Source organism: Ambystoma mexicanum, chromosome 4p, assembly GCF_040938575.1.
Source record: "Ambystoma mexicanum isolate Mex_15411 chromosome 4p, UKY_AmexF1_1, whole genome shotgun sequence".
Taxonomy (NCBI): domain Eukaryota; kingdom Metazoa; phylum Chordata; class Amphibia; order Caudata; family Ambystomatidae; genus Ambystoma; species Ambystoma mexicanum.
Genome location: NC_090927.1, coordinates 500,240,655 through 500,257,652, shown reverse-complemented (window position 1 = coordinate 500,257,652; position 16,998 = coordinate 500,240,655).

The window sequence follows — 16,998 nt, the reverse complement described above, 5'->3', positions numbered from 1 at the left end:
TCTGTCCCAAAGCCCTGTCTAAGCCCTGATTGCAACGGGTTTAATATAGGATAAAGGGTAAGATGTTGTGAAATCTGAGAGTAGGCCACTCAATCCAAAATTTTTAGAAGGAAAGGAGTGCTCGATATTGTCCTATAGTTGGCAGGAATGGTGTAGTAGGGGCTCCTGGAACCCCTGTGGTGCAGGGGGCCCCAACCCACCAGGTGTAGGGGAAGGCCCCGGCCTTGTCCTCACCCATCAGGGTGAAGGCTTGCTGGGGCTTGCAGCACACGTAGGAGGTGCTCAATAGGGGTTGGAGCTGAATGTGACATGTGGCATGTGTCACATTCCACATTCAGCTCCAACCCCTTCTCCGGCTTCCTCTCGCCATCATATGCAGTTGCTGCCTGTGAGCAGCACGGAGGAGCATGGGACCCGGAGTTATGGACTGAAGCTCAAGCTGGAACAACAGGTAAGAGGGCTTTTTTCAAAGGAATGTGTATGTGTATTTTGCATGTGTGAAGTGCATATCAGATGTATGTATGGGGTATTGGCAGGTGAGTGGTGGGTTAATGAGTAGAAACATAATATTGTGTGATTGAATGTTCTGGGTGGGTGGGTGCGTTCCGGTGTGGAGAATGCAGTGTCAGTGGATGTGAGACAGGGTGAATGGGTATGAATGTGATTGCTTGAGTGTGTGAATGTTCTGGGAGGGTGCCTTTGTGGAGAATGCAGTGTGAATGAATGTGAGAAAAGATGTATAGGTGAGTGACTGATGGGTGAAAGGAGGTGAGTGTGTGTAAGGCCTTGGAAGACTGGGGATCACTAGAATTTGTTTTACACATCCTTAATTGACTTGGCATGTTTTACTGGTATTTCCAGGCAAAGCCAAGTTCATGTGTGTTATTATGTGGCTAGACCGGCCTTTCGGTGCAGCCAGTATAGCTATTGCTTACTGGGTATGACATTAACTACTGAGCAGCTTTGATAAAGCAAACATGATAATTAGTATTACATTGCTAGACTGACGTTTTGGTGCAGGGTCCTAGCAATTTCTTACTGAAGCATGTATTTTTATTAACTAAGCATCTATGATGAAGCAAGCATGATAAGCGTTCTCTTTTTGGAACCAGTCTGTACAGGTGTTCTTAATGTGACATATCACTTTTAATGGAAAAACAAACAGGAGTATGTTCTTACATAGGAGTACTGGAATACATTGGCAGAGCCAGATTTGTGCATAATGCCAGCAATGAAACTATAAAAAGTATGTCAAAACAAACATGAGTATGTTCTTATATGCGAATGCTGGCATATGTTGGTGGAGCCAACATGGACATGTATGGGCACATCCAGCACAATAACGTTTTTTTGCATTTTTTATACTGGCATACATTGCAGGGAAAGGCATGAAAATGCATTGGGAAATGTGCCTCTGCATTTTGCTGACTTGCAGCGATTGTATTTTTTCATGAGTTACCCTAGAAAACCGACTTTAAACTGTCTGGCCTTTTACCAATTCTTTCACAGAAACTGTCCTGTATAATGCACCATTTTAACGCATTATTCAAAACATTTTCTCAGGGGATGGGGGACGAATCCCCCCCCACGATCCCTGCATCCCTTTTTTCGTTGATTTGTGCTGCCTCGCTATGCTCGGTTGCAATCGCATACTTGCGGCACATATTTGCAGCCTCCAACAAATCAACTCACCAGCCAACACTGTGGGGTGGTATATGTGGGGAACAATATATGTATGGATATATGGCATTAATTCATTATAATTTTCAATGGAAGCAACAAATTGGTGCAAATGCAGATGACAGTGTTTTAAAAGCAGCCACTGCAAAATGTGTGCAGACGACAATGTTTTCAATAGAAGCAGCCAGTAAAATTGGTGCAAAACCTCTAGCAGATTAGGGATACTGGTCAACATTCTAGTGAGATTTGTCTAAATGCAGAAAAGAGATGGGAAATTATATGAAGCAGGTGAAACGCCACATTGATTCATTATAACAGTGAATTAGGCTTTCCATGAAAAAACAGAATGCAAGAAAAAGACATAAATATTCAAAGTGCAGTATACACATTAGGGACATTCCCAACTGTGTAAAATTACATTAAAGAAAATAACCTATACTAACTTACCTATTAACAACACCTCAGTAGCTAATTAATTCCCCTGATTAAAATTGCAATGCAATGTCAGTGAACACGGATGGAAATTTTGTCTTAATTTCTCTCCATGGAGGAGAAATGCGCACACAAAAAAAAACACAATGAGAAATGGGTAGGTTTTTTCTTGCATTCTCAGAATCCTTTGTGTGCGAAGGTAGTAGGAAAGCCAGTTGATACATATACCAACTCTCGTGAGTGATTGGACAGTGGAGTCAGGAGTTTAGGAGGTGTTCAGAAATGTCAGATGGAGGCAACACTGCTCTTGATTGACAGACATATTGATTAAATAGGGGGTTGAACAGAAAGGCTGGGCTTTTCTCTTCTGGGTGTTTGTCACGGTGCCTGCCCCCAGACATCAGGAGCAGACCAGTCGGCCCAGAGTACTGGCACCCATACAAACCTTTAAGGCCCCAAAGGATTGCCTAAAGGCTTCTTGGACTCATACTGCATTTTCTGGCAGGACAGGTTATCAAGTAACAGAACCATGTACAACCCAGTTTGCGGTTGGTTGAAGGGACTTCTTTATCTGGGGACTATTTGATAAGGTGTGGTGTAGGGACTACTTTACCTGAGAACTACTTCTGGGAAGCTATTTAAACCATGCCCGAAGAACAGAACACGTTTCGCGTTATTCTGCACTCCTGCAGCGTAACGCTCACCGTGCCTGCAGTTCCAGTCCTGTCTTTAGCCACGCCCGTCCTGCTCATCGCGATCCACACCTGCAAAGGAAGGAGAGATCACAGATTAGAACAAGAGCTTTACCTGATACTCCATCACCATCACTCGGTAGTCTCCGCATCTGCAGAAAAAGGAACATCAGTTAACTAAGCTACGTAAGAGCCAGCTTAAAGACAATTAGCCTAGCGCAGCGTGATACTCACCTAAGCGCTGTACGTCCACGCGATCCAACGAGGCATTCTCACGTGATCGCCATCCTGGTGCACCCGCATCTGCAGAACAAGGAAAGAAAATAATAGGTGAGCTGCGCTTCTCTAAAGGACATTCAATCTCGCGCAGCATAATACTCACCAGAGGCAGCATTCACTTGCGGTACCACGAGTCACCATTACACGACCTTCGTGCCGGCGGCGCCGCACCTGCAGAAATAAAAGAAGACATCAGATTAATAGCATGAAAGAACAATATCACTTGTTGGACATTTTTGAATCATGCAAGTATTGAAACTTACCTTGGCATTACCTCATCTTATCCGGAGGGGAGTCCCCTTTCTTCGGGAGTACCTCAAAGGGGAATCTGCAAAGAAATGTATGATGTGCAGTCAAAAAGTCGAAAAAAGAAAGTCGAAAGACAAAAATGTCGAAAACAAAATGTCGAGAAAAAATGTTTTATTTTTTTATTTATATGTATTTTTTGGGTTTAGTAAGTAAAAAAAAGGGGTGAAATAAAAAAAATAGAAAAAAGGGGGGTTGGGGGAACCCCCCCATTTCGAATTTAAAAAAAACGTAATGAAAAAGAAATTCGACTTTTTTTTTCACTTATTTTTTTCTACTTTTTGACTTTCAACAGTATTGTTTTCGGTGAAATGACTATAAACCGAAAGGTACAGGGGTGAACTTTAAGACAACCAGAACTCTAAAGCATTTCACGCTATATAGGATTGGCATAAAGACTTACCTCCGAACCCTGTGATAAGGCTACAGGATCAGTGAAGTTAACTGGATCCCTGAATCTCAACACACCCCTGCACACAGTCACAGGATGGAGAGCCCATCCTTCATAACATTAAGGTGAGACACAGTGAAGGGACATTGAAGGGACATTGGGAGGTCGCAGAGGTGGAAGTTGGCTCTTCTCCTTATGGCTAGTTGATTTATCACTTTCACCATTTTAGGCAAATCTTCCTTCGTGCCCAACAGACGAAACTAAAGGGGCAGGTGCAGTCACTCATCACTTCACTATGAATCACGCTGCTGGAGACCACCCCAGTCCAGCTTCGTTCGGCACCCCTGTGGAAACCAGGTGAGCGTAACAGTGTTGGAGTTGTGCTGTCTCCTTCAGAGGGGCCACAGCCCTATCTGCCTAGAAGCCCAAGGCCATCTCGGGAGTGACATGGATCATGTGGCTTGGGAAGGCTTCAGCGCAGACGATAGATAAGGAGGGGTCGCACAGATAAGACACAGCTACTTCAAGACCTTATGTAAGTATTTGTGGAATTGAGGAGAGCGTTGGGTGACTGCCAAATTTCTCTGTGACTGTTTAGATAAGAATAGTTGTGGTATTTCGCACATGGGGAACTGAAAGAAAAAATGTTGCAATGCATTTACATTTTGTCTATTAGAGAACTGCAGCTGGGCCGATCTATTGGTAAGAGCACATATCTATGTTATCATGAAATGTGATGTTTTGTTCCTTGTATTATAAATAGATGCTTCACAACAAAAAAAATAACTGCAATAGCAGAAGCAAAATTGGTGTCCATTGTTTTCTTTTTCCTTTCTCATATGTCTGATGATTTACTGTTTCAGTGGGTAAAAGTAACTGGGAAACACCTTGGGGGTTACATCACAATGGTAATAGGTTTTACTGTCAGGGGTAAAAAATAAGAAACAGAGACAATACAAAGGCAGCTAGAAAGTTGGTGTGTTGTATGAATGTATTCAGCCTTGCATATCGGGGCTGAATAGAGCTCACCAAGGGCATAAGCTGGTGATGTAGATAAGTCATTGGAAATTCATTTGCGATTCTTGACATTATTTATGATCTTACTGGGTTCCTATAAATATGCTAAGTCTGTGTGCATGCTTACAGTCAGCCCGAAGTGTATCATAGTTATGAAAGGGAGAAGGTTTGTCTTATCATATGGGATAGTGTAAACCATTTGCTCACCTCTAAATTACCACCAAAATGAGGTAATGCCAATTTACCACCCACAATACCACAATACTAAATTACCGCCAATTTAGGTAATAGCCCCAAAGACAAAACCTCTTATAAGGCTCTGCTCCCTTCTTTCCACGCTAGGTGAAACATTTAAGCTTTGATTATAAAACATATTTACATCTTTCACCTGGAGCAGTGCGTGCCCCTGCAGCGGCATAATCATCATGCACACGTGGAGGCCCGGAACGGCATGGAGTGTAACGTGCCCTATGCTTTGTTAAGGAGCTTAGGGGGGGCCTCAGCATGGTTTGCAGGGGGCCCCCACATTTTGTGCTATGCCACTTTTCAACTCTCACTGCTTGTGGTTTCAATAGCCGCATACACTTTCATGAATTCTTCCTACTGTCTACCGTCAATCACGCCATGGATTTTGAGGGAGTGTCACTAGTGTCTAGTCTACCCTCAATCATCCCATGGCTTGTGAGGGAGTCTCACTGTTGGTCATTCTAAAATGCTCATTTGAATTTAACACAGTCTTACAAATGCACATCATAATTTGTTGTTAAAACATTAACTTGTGTTACAGATATTCAAATCCCAAAAATGTTCGACCTTGAGATCTCTGGTGCATCATTTCATATATCAAAATGCCCAACAAATCCAATTAAAATTATCAAATGTAAGTAGATGTTTAAAATGCACACTGGACATTGGTCCCAATTCATAGAACAGAAGTTGCTAGCCAACTTCTACTTACAGGGATGATTGTGTCAACTTTTCTACATTTTGAAGAGGGAGATCTCATTTTGATGTTGGAAGGTGTGATGGATCACCATCAGGGACCTAGTGCATGGCATGAGGCTGTAGAAGGTGCACCTGCGGCAGACGCTTTGAACCTTACCAAGTTGTTCTGTTACCTGCATCACCAGGGAAGTTCTGAGAAACATATCCGACACATAATCGCTCACTGGATGCTGTATTCTGAGCAGGTCGGTAAATAGGGTGACAAGGGAAACACCCCTGCATATTTGGATGAGAAGAGAGGAAAGATGTCTGCTAAGATACATGAAAATGTAGAGAGGCGAACCACAATGGACAAGCCCTGTCCTTTATTGAAGCTCGCTATGAATGACGGAAACGGGTAAGAGCAGAGCAACCAGCAACAACCTGATTGGACAAGAGAGTGAGAGTCTGCTGTAATGCACCCAGTCCCAGAGAGAGAGGAGAGAGCAAAGCCGGTAAGTATGGTATGAACCACAAGCACTGGGCTGGTGGCCTTCAGAACAAAGCAATGGCCATCTTCCCAGAGAGATTACACAAGGTGCCATGAAGCACCCAGGTGCATCTGAGGTGGGCATTCTGGGTGGGCATCAGATATCTGGCATGGATAATGTTTTGTCCTTCGGTGTGTGGGCTTGCCACCTACATAAAACCTGGATGGAAAGAAGATGGAAAACTGCTACATTTTACAGCTATTTAGTTGCATTCTGGACATTTCGAGGAATATTTCAAAACGACAAATTTAGCATGTTTTGTTAAATGCTTTAAAGTGTTCTGAAAGATAGCTCTGCTGTAGCCTGCGTTACAGTATTCGTGTTTAATGTAGAAATCCCTGCAGGTGTTCAATACTAGCAGACCACCCGTTCTGAGATATAATGATGTCTTTCCTTGTATTATTAATATAAGTAAAAAGCCAGATGGCGATTCTTCCGTTGTGTGCACTGTTGTACTGCCTTTTTGATAATGAGGCCCATTTTTACAGATATTAATGCCAACCTTATTCCCTCCTGAGTCTTCCTCCCAAAATCATTTGTAAAATGCATAATCCGTTAAAGGCGTTCCCCGTGTCTCCTCCCTCCTTGTCGACCAAGGCACTATTTTGACCTGTTTCATGTTAGGGTGGGTTTTGCCCATCCATGTTCCGTCAGCATTATCACAACATCGTGATCCCTCTAGATCAGGGTTGTCCAACATGCGGCCCGAGGGCCGCAATGCGGCCCTCCAAGCCATTTTATGTGGCCCTCGAAGCCCAAGAGCACAGACAAAGCATTAGGGTTACTTTTGTACGTTTTGCATTTACTTTATACACAGTGAGTGTTGTGGATGCAGTTTCAGGGTAGGAATCGTAGTCCACACACATTACGATTTCGATTGGTTGAGAAACGGCCAATGGAAATACTGTTACCATGCAAGGCAGGTCGTAGTAGTGGAAATAAATACAATAAATACATGCCTTGCACAGTAACACTATTTCCATTGGTTGTTTCTCAGCCAATGGAAATCATAATCACATAATGTGTGGGTGGAGTGACTGGCACACAGCGCCACCTTCACACATCTGCTTTGGCGAGTCCAGGGCAGAGCCATCGTGAGCCAGCAGCTCAACCAGCCCAGTGTCATGGTGCCACGTGCGGTGCACACTGAGGCCTAGTTCTCCTTTCTTCCAGCAGTGGGAAGTACTGCTTGCTATATTTTCCGACATATGTTTGTGGCATGCAGTGCTTTTGAACCTCCGAGATACTGCTGGCCAGATACACCGAAACACAAGTATCTGGCAAGCAGTATCTCGGAGGCTCAAAAGCAGCGCGGGTCGCCTTCATGTTTGAACATTCCACCTGGGAAGGGAGGGTACAATTTGCATCACGTTTTGAAAAAAACCTCCCCCTTGGGTACTGTTCAAATTATGTCACAAAAGGAATGATTTTCCAGATGATTTTACCACATGTGGGAATTAATTATTTGCCAAAATGTCTAGGCAACACAATCACGCCATCCACACCCGGAAAAGCAGCACAGCAGGTAAAATGCCTAGGGCTCTATCCAGTTTTTGTTTTTGCAACTGACAAGTGCTAATCTGGACGAGGCAAAACAGCCCTTGGGAGGTGTCTGTATCCCTGTCGGAGGAAGGCCAGCTGCGGGAGTGAATTTTCAGAGCGCATATCACCGTAGCCCACCAGATCCAATGCACCGTGGGCTTTACAGCAGACACTATGAGGTCAATTCCCTCCCTGGTTCCTACAACATGGCCCTTACCTCAGCTGGAGTGATCCGAGTACACGCGCACCGGCTGCCCCTGGGAACTGGGAGAGGAGGGCACCCGGCCATGTCTAGTTCTTCATACTTTAAAGATTGTGCTCACATTGCGTTTCTTCAATTAGGTTCACCTTTGGGTGATCACTTTTCCACATTTTATCTGTTGAATTGGATTATGCTTCTTTCATTAACACAGAAGTAATGAATGTATTACAGTAGATACGCTGCCATATGTATTGGGCACACTGCACAGGCAGCATCAATCATTAACACAGAAGAAATGAATGTGTATTACAGAGATAAGTTGCCATATGTATTGGGCACAACACTGCACAGGCAGCATCAATCATTAACACCGAAGAAATGAATGTGTATTAGAGAGATAAGCTGCCACATGTATTGGGCACACTGCACAGGCAGCATCAATCATTAACACAGAAGAAATGAATGTGTATTACAGAGATAAGTTGCCATATGTATTGGGCACACTGCACAGGCAGCATCAATCATTAACACAGAAGAAATGAATATGTATTACAGAGATAAGTTGCCATATGTATTGGGCACAACACTGCACAGACAGCATCAATCATTAACACAGAAGAAATGAATGTGTATTACAGAGATAAGCTGGGATATGTATTGGGCACACTGCACATGCTCAGGCAGCATCATTCATGCTTTGTACAGGACAATGCTGGCCTAAATTGGGAACAGCCAGGATAGACATGTTGCTACAGAGGCATATTTTTAGCACAACTAGCATGACAATGTGTTACATCAGTGACAGTGCTGTCTTACACTCTGGACACATATATCATTAAAATGTGTTGTGTTGTAAAATGTTCTTGTCTGCTGTTGGTGACATGGAATGTTCATGTTCCCCTTTAGAACTGATTGTGAACTTATGGCTTTTTGGTCACCTTTTCTGCTGTAAAATGCACCATTTCGACCCCATATTTGAAAGAGTATTCTTGGAGGGGGAAACCCCCCCAAGCCCTCCCTAGATCCTTATAGCTCCCTCGCTACGCTCGGTCGCTCCCACTATTTCAGGAAAATATTAACACATATACACTGAAAGAAATCACAAGCAACTGACCTCAGATCATTTGATGGAGGGGCTCCCTTAGACACTCACTGTCGCTGACACCAAAAGCTATCTTTTGGACTGCATGGCACATCATTGCCTGTGACGCTATTGTGTCAAAGGTCTCACAATATTGCTTTTTAATATACTGCTTTGGGTGAGGTTGTTGACTTTTGGCTCACCAGCCCACTTGTTGACAAAAAGCTAATGCTTCGGCCCCACATTCAAAAAGGTTGGACAAGCATGCTATAGATGATGGCCTAAAGTGACCACACCGCCACCAGTATCCTCACAGTTGGAGAAACAGTCATGCCGGTTTCAGGAAGCAACACTAGGGAAGCACAGGCCTGCCACTAACTAAAATAACAGAGAGCGTTACCCAGGTTTCTATATTGCTGGAGATATTTGTGTAATTATACTGCTTTTGGGATAAAGAACAACTCTATATAAAAAATGGAGCAGGCCATGGCCATGTACTGGGATTTGCGGACTCAACAACTGAAGTCTCGAATCCCTCTTTACTAGGCCTGGGAGAACGTGTTTGACGGTCACAGATGTGGGCGTATTGAAGGGGAGCAGGCTTATGAGATCTGACGCAGAGCTCATTTGCATGCCTCACTGCATGTTAGAGTGGCCTGGTGGGCTTTCAGACACAGGCCAGTGGGGCATCTTAGACTTCTTCTATTTTTAATGCACCCACGATGGAAATAGAAAAAAAAGAACTATGTTTTTCTATTTTAAGCACAAAGATTTGCAGATAGAAATAAATAGAACTATGCTTTTCTATTTTTTGCACAAATAGGCCCACTTGGGCTGTAGACAATAAATACGAATGTGGCAGCGTGGGACACATAATTCAATAATGCTGCTAGGCGTTAATACTAGGCCAACACAGCATTACTGCATTGTCATAAGTTGGTAGTCTCAGCAGAGAGGCCAAGGATGACAAGCACTCGCCACAACAACCAATGAAAACCCATCTGGAAGGAATGAGAAAAACGCACTGAACTGTAGGGTGGGATCGGAAAACTCGGAGGTATTTTCAGAGCTGTGGCGAATTTGTCAGCTGTAACAAGAAAAACGTCCTCCCCGACCCTCCTGTGCCACAAGATGTGTGGCGCTGTGCTATTGTCTGCCGCCGTAGATGGGCACTTCCATACAGCAGTAACAGTGAGGTTGCCCGTGTACGCATTTTCTCTCTTCCCTGCCCAGATGGCAACATGCCCCGTGTTTTCTGACAGATGCTCGATCAATCCTGTGTTTGTTCACTACATTCTGCTGCTTTTAGTAGTGCTTCCCACATTATCTAATTAGAGGCCTACAAATCCCAGAGTGCAACTAATAAAACGTGTCCGGATGCGCATCTCCGGAATGTCATGGGGCATCTCGGCAGTCTTTTCCTGGAGGGATGCCCCTGGTGGGGGGCTGGGGCTGAAGCGCTGTGTTACATGATGATGTATTCCTTCTGTGCCTTTTCCCCTTGAGCGTCCACCCCTTACACTCGTCATCCTCAGGGAGCCAACCTTAGAGAGCTGATTATTGTCCTGGTGTCAGTGGGTATGGTTTTAATCATAGCACCCACTTATCCCCTACCCACTGCTGATTGGAAATGTGGGCATGCATCCAGCATCCTTGATGGATGGTGCATACATGCTTAATAGTAGCACTGATAGAGCCCCTCCTGACTCTTTCTTCTCTGGGCCCTTGCCCACCAGGCTCCACGCACACATTTTAGGTGGCATGTTTCTGTGTTCCTCTAAGGCAGTGGTCTTCAAACTTTTTTGGCCAGGGCCCCCCTGAGCAAAATTTGGGCAGGTCGGGACCCCCCAGAAATGCCAAATGGACAGTATATATTGCGCGCCGTCACCTGCTCCCATCAAAGTCGCTGGGCTCCCACATCCCACTCCTACCCAGTCGCTGGTCTCTCCCCACCCCATCACACACCCAGGGCTCTCCCCACTCTGCTCCCATCACTATCCCATGGTTCCCGCCCATTGTGCTCCCACCATAGTCCCTCGGTTCCCCCATCCCGTTCCCAACACAGTCTGAGGGCCAGTGGCGGCTGGTGAATCTTTTTTAAGTGGAGGGGCATTAAGGGGAGGTTCGGGGGGTTTCCCCCTGTGAATTTTTTTTTAAATGATAGGTTAAAATGTTGCATTGTAGAGCATACTTTTAACAAAAAATGGGTAAATAGCCAAACAGTTTGCAATTGTTGCTGGGAGTCCAGGGGGCAGGCATTGATATTTTATTTCTATCGCGCTCGTACACAAGTGTTTCAGAGCGTGACAAGGCAAGGGAGGGGAACAGAGGAGAATAAAACAGCGATCTTACTAGGCCCAGTGACATTGAGAACGCGCAAGTGTGAGGGGAAAAGTGCATGGAAGGGGGGAGAAGTGGAAAGTGCAGCCAGTGGTAGTGCAGCCAGCAATTTGCAAGTGCTACGTTTAAGGCAGCAGACAGGGTAGGTCTGATAAGTGCAGGAAGAAAGATGGTTCTCCTCAAGTTTTAGAGTGCCAGGGCGCTGTTCCAGAGGGAGGCCCCAGCCGAAGACGGAGATCTACCCCCAGCTCGTTTCTTTGATTAAGGGTTAAGTAAAAAGCTTTTCACAGACTGACGCCCCACCCCAGGTCTAGCTCAGAAGTTTTTTCTGATTCACGTAAGAAGGTGATAGACCTGCAGAAGGGAAGAGCAAATTCAGTCAGTTTCACACTAATTGTATACAGTACATGTTATCTGCTCATGTCTGTGCTGAAGGAGTTGTACCCTCTTTCCATCACTACTGGTAACATGCACACTCTGTCTCAATTTCTCTTTTCAAGGTGTGCACAGTGACATCATTCTCAAGAGGCAAGAGAGGAAAAGTGTGCTATGGCTGGCTGATCTGTTCCACCCAAACTGGCAGGAAGTCCAAGTTGGTGTTAAGACAGCGTGTAAACTCACAAATTATACAGAGGTGCGTGAGCCAGATCAAACTGAACTCAATAACGGAAATAGACAAAGTGCAATGCAAAATCCAGTTTTATTATCATCAAAATAAAGCAGGGACAGCAAACAAGCATCAAATTATTGGTGCTCTGAACATGCTTATCAAAACAACAGTTTATATATTCAATATTCATCATAACTGACATCATACTGTAATCTTAGTGTCCAAAACCTATGGGGAACAGGGATTGGTTAATAGTGGTGACTACATATACATTGGGCCTCATTCCGACCCTGGCGTTAACCAAGGCGCTATTAGCGCCTTGGTTGACGCCGTTATCTTTCTGACTCCGCCATGGTGAATGGCGGAATTACCGCCCCATTCCAAGGTTGGCGGGGTCGGTAATTCCCCATTTACCAAGGGCCCTTCCCCATTCCCATTTTTGCCCCATAGGGCTCAATGGGAATGGGGAAGGCGCTAATTACGGCACCGTAAATTACGGTGCCGTAATTAGCTCCTATGTCCCTTTGCGGGTTGGTTTTTTAACGCCTGCAAAAAGCAGGCGTTAAGTACCAACCCGCAAAGGGAACTCGGAATAGGGCGGTAAGGGTTTAACGGCACTGGTCTCGTTAACGGTGACGGTTAACCCTTACCGCCCTACTCGGAATGACCCCCATTCTGTTGGGGTTACAGTTCTGATTGGGTAATGCTTGTCAGATGGCTCCTCCTGAGACCACCTCTAAATGGATAACAGTAAAAAGACATCATTGCTACAATATGTAATTGGCTGGCCCAACATCAGGTATTTTCATTGGTTGGCTTTCTACTGACCAACCTTGGATGACTGACAGGTCGTCAAGGCATGAGCCAGGCAGGAGTAGGGGGAAAGAGGTCCACGGACTGCTTTCTTTTCAATTAAGGAAGATACCAACCCTCATTTCTAGGCCACGTATTTATTTATAACATTTTTGTAACGCCCAGACCCAGGGGTATCACAGAGTTTGTGCAGTATACAGTGGAAAAAAAGATATTTCACAATCCTTTGGTGGGTGATGGAGGGGTAGAGGGGGATAGGAGGAAAGACATTCATCATATTTGTTGAAGAGACATGTTTTGGTGAGTTTCTTGAAGATGGCACAGGAGGTTCCTCCCTGATCTGAGGTGGAAGAGTGTTCCAGAGTGTGGGGGCAGTGACCACCAGCTCCAGATTTTAAATCTTGGAGTAGCAAGCAATGTGCTGTGAGAGGAGCGGACAGCACAAACATGGTGTTTCAGAAAGATGCTATTCTTCAGGTATGTGGGGGCGACATTGTATATGCATCAATGTTCCAGTGTCAGAGTTGTAAACTTGATGCAAGCTTTAATGGAAATCCAATGTGCTTTGCGTCTGGAGACCCTGATGTGGTCAGAACGGCACAGGCCCAGGGCTGCATGGAGGGCTTTATTCTGGAGGAGTTGCAGTTCAGATAGGTTTGTTGATGAGGTACCCATGATGAGGTCATTAAATTAGTCATGTTTGCTGAAAATGAGAGCTCTAGCAAGGGTAAGGAATTGTCTGCTCAGGGAGATGAGCTTTGCAGTGTTACCAGTAGATGAGGCCAAAGCATTAATGTGTAATGGACATGTTGAGTTCAGCATCCACGTAGACCACCATAGCTTTCCCTTGTTTGAGAAAAGGGATGGAGGTGCTGTCAATGGAAATAGTGGCAAAGGAAGAGGAGAGCTTGCTGAGGCAGAAGGGGGAGCCCACAATGAGAAGTTCAGCCGTATCCTCATTAAAACAAACATTGTGGGAGGCCAATCTGTTTTGGATGGTGGCATAGATCTTATTGATGATGATGGAGTCTTCAAAGTAGTTGACGGAGATGAGGATGAGCATTTGAGTATCATCGCCAAAGTTAGTGTATGTGATATGGAGAGAGTCCAAGATGTCAAATAGCAGTTTGGTATAGGTGTTTTGTAGGGGTTGGGACAGGCAAGGGTCTTGGGGAATTCCCAGAGGTGATGGGATGGGGTCAGCTGCTGAATTTCCATTGTAAATCCTTGAGGTGCGATCTCCAAGGAAGGATTTCACTCAGGATATGGCATCTGCTCAGAAAAGAAAGTGAGAACCCAGGTGTTGGCAGAGCATATCGTGGTTGACCAAGTCAAAAGCAGCAGACAAGTCAAGGAGGAGGAGTATGGCAGGTTACCTGAATCTCAGATACTGTCTAACTGTATTTTAAGGTCCAGCAGGGCGGTTCCCATGCTACGATTTGGTCAGAACCCAGATTGTCTTGAGCTGAGAAGATGATTTGCTTCGAGAAAGTTTTGGACTTGGATATAAGCAACACGGTCGAGGATTTTGAGTAGGAAGGGTACAGTGGTGATGTTGTGGTAGTTGGTGGGTATGGCAGGATCAAGTGAGTTTTTTGGGGGAGTTGGGTGGTCCAGTCAGACTTGGTAAAGTTAGGCAATGTGTTGTTCTTAAAGGAGACTTTCATGTCAGTAATGATTGGAGAGATTGTGGGCGCACATAGTCTTCAATTTGAGGTGGACAAGCGTCCTCCTTCCAGTTCGACGTCTTAAGGGCTAAGATATACTTATGCACGTGCTCTTCCAAGACTTGGGTTGGACAGGGTGATGGTAGTAGGGGCAGGTGAACAGGAAGTAAGTTGAATTTTTATGGACTCCATTTTGTTACGAGGTAGGTTGATCTTGTTGACGAGGGCATTCTGAATGGTAGTACACCAATCTTTGTCAGTCCGAGCAATCGTGTTGGGGCTAAATGGGTTATATAGTTCTCGTAGGATGCAGAACAGTTCTTTTGAGTCAGAATTGGCGTTAGTAATCCTAGTATTGTAGGAGCTGGACTTGTCAGAAAAAATTGCTTTTTTGTAAGTCCTGGAAGCAGAGATGACGTTATTGTGATTGGGTTAGGAGGGATCTTTTCAGTAAAGATGTTCAGAGGATCTTTTGATTCGGCGAAGCAAGATGAGATCATCATTGAACCAGTGGTTGCAGATTTTGTGAGATTTTGGTGTTTTTGATTTGATCAATCATGAGGAGACTTTGAGGGTAATGGTTAGCTAGAGTTTCTGGAGTGATATTCGTTGACGGAGAAGAGGAGAACAAAGAGGAGAGGGTGGGCATGATCAACTCATGAGTGAGTTTGTTAATGTTGATGACCAGGATCAGGGTGGGTGCTGAAGCGTTGTGGTTAGGGGGAGGGGGATGTAGGATAGCAAATTCAATGAGATAGTGGTTGGACCATGTTACAGGTGAAATGGAGGAGATTTTGAGGGAGACATTGTTGGCAAGGATGCAGTCAAGGATGCGTCCCTTACTGAGGGTAGGGGAACTGACTAGTTGTGTGACATTCATCTCATGTAAGGATAGCGCAAGGAAATAAGCGTTGTTGTCATTGGGGTAATTAAAGTCCAGATTGAGGTTGCCTAAAATGATGAACTTAGTGAAAAGTTTGACCAAGGGAGTGATCAGGAGTGGGATGTCTGAGTCAAGCTGGCCTGATGAGCTTGGCTGGCATAAAGAAGGAGAATGTTTTAGGTTGTCTGGGGGTTGAGGGAGAGTTTCAGAAGGAGGGATTCATAGCCTGTTACTTTAGGGGAGTCAATGCTCCAATTCAGGATCAAGGATTTGGCGATAAGTGCTAAGCTGCCTCCTGAGGCACTGGTGCGGTCAGGCCTAAAGGTATAATAGATTAGGGAGATGGGTGTAGAGAGCAAAGGCCCTGAGGCATTGTGCAACCAAGATTCTGTGATGGCAAGCATGACGAGGTCAAAATTGATAATCAAATCGTGAATGTCAATGGCGTATGCCCCAAGGGAGCGAGTGTCGATTAGAGTGCACTTGATAGATGCATCATTAGCCTTGAATGGGGCTTTGGTGGGAAGTGTGTGCTGGGGATTTGGAGTTGGGGTTGGGATTGTTCGGCAGGTGAGCCCATAATGGGTAATGAGAGTCCAGGAATGGTTGTGGTCATAAGGATAGTTCTGGAGCGTAATCTCTGTAGGCGTTTTAAGCCAACAATAGTTTGGGGTTGAGCGGTGCAGCGTTTGTGAGACTGTTGAGCAGAGCTGGGGCCAGGCTCTTTGGGGGGCTAGATCTGGCATTGTTAGATGTAGAGGGCCATGGTAAGGCAGCAGGACCACAACTAGCAAGGGTCGATTCTATACCAATAGAGGCGTGGCTATTGCCTGGGAAGGTGCTGGCAATGGTCCTGCTTATCGAGTTAGGGCTTCATTTGATACATCATGGAGCGCTTAAAGGTGGGAAAAAAGAGGAACAAACCCTTTTAGCGGGAATGGTGGCAGAGCTCCTAGTTGTGGGAACAGCACCAAGCATGAGGGAAGAAGGAAGAGGGTAGGCAGTGGTAGCTGATCCGGCTATATGCAAGATTTGCCAGGGGGTGATTTGAGAGAGTGAGACAAGGAGTGCAGGTTCTTGGAAATGGGCTGGGAGATGGCGGTCCAGATAAATGTTGAATAAGTGCAGGGTTCTAGAGTGGAGGAGTATTGGAATGGCAGCACAGGGGGGAGGAAAGGGGTGATAGGTGTGGTGTGGGTCGGGAAACCTGGGCAGGCTTTTCGTAGTTGCTTGGCTGAGCAGTGGACAAGCTGCATGTAGCCTAACACGTTTCATGAGGTCCATTCATTGTCGGCTTGGACTCAGGGGCAGCCACGAGCCAGAGTGGCTGCTTTGTATTAGGATCTGTGTGGAGATACATGTAAGGAGTAAGGCAGGTGTCTTATATGTGTTTGTTGCTAATTAATAGACAGTGTTTATCAGTTATGGATCACTTGTGATGAGACAGTGTTTGGAATTATTTCACCATGCATTTATTAGGATTTAAGCTAATATTAATGTGAGTGTTGTGGTTTTGTTTACCAATGGGGACACTCTTGAGTTATTCTTCATGGAATCTTGTGGCTTATAATTGTTTTTCACCTAGTTT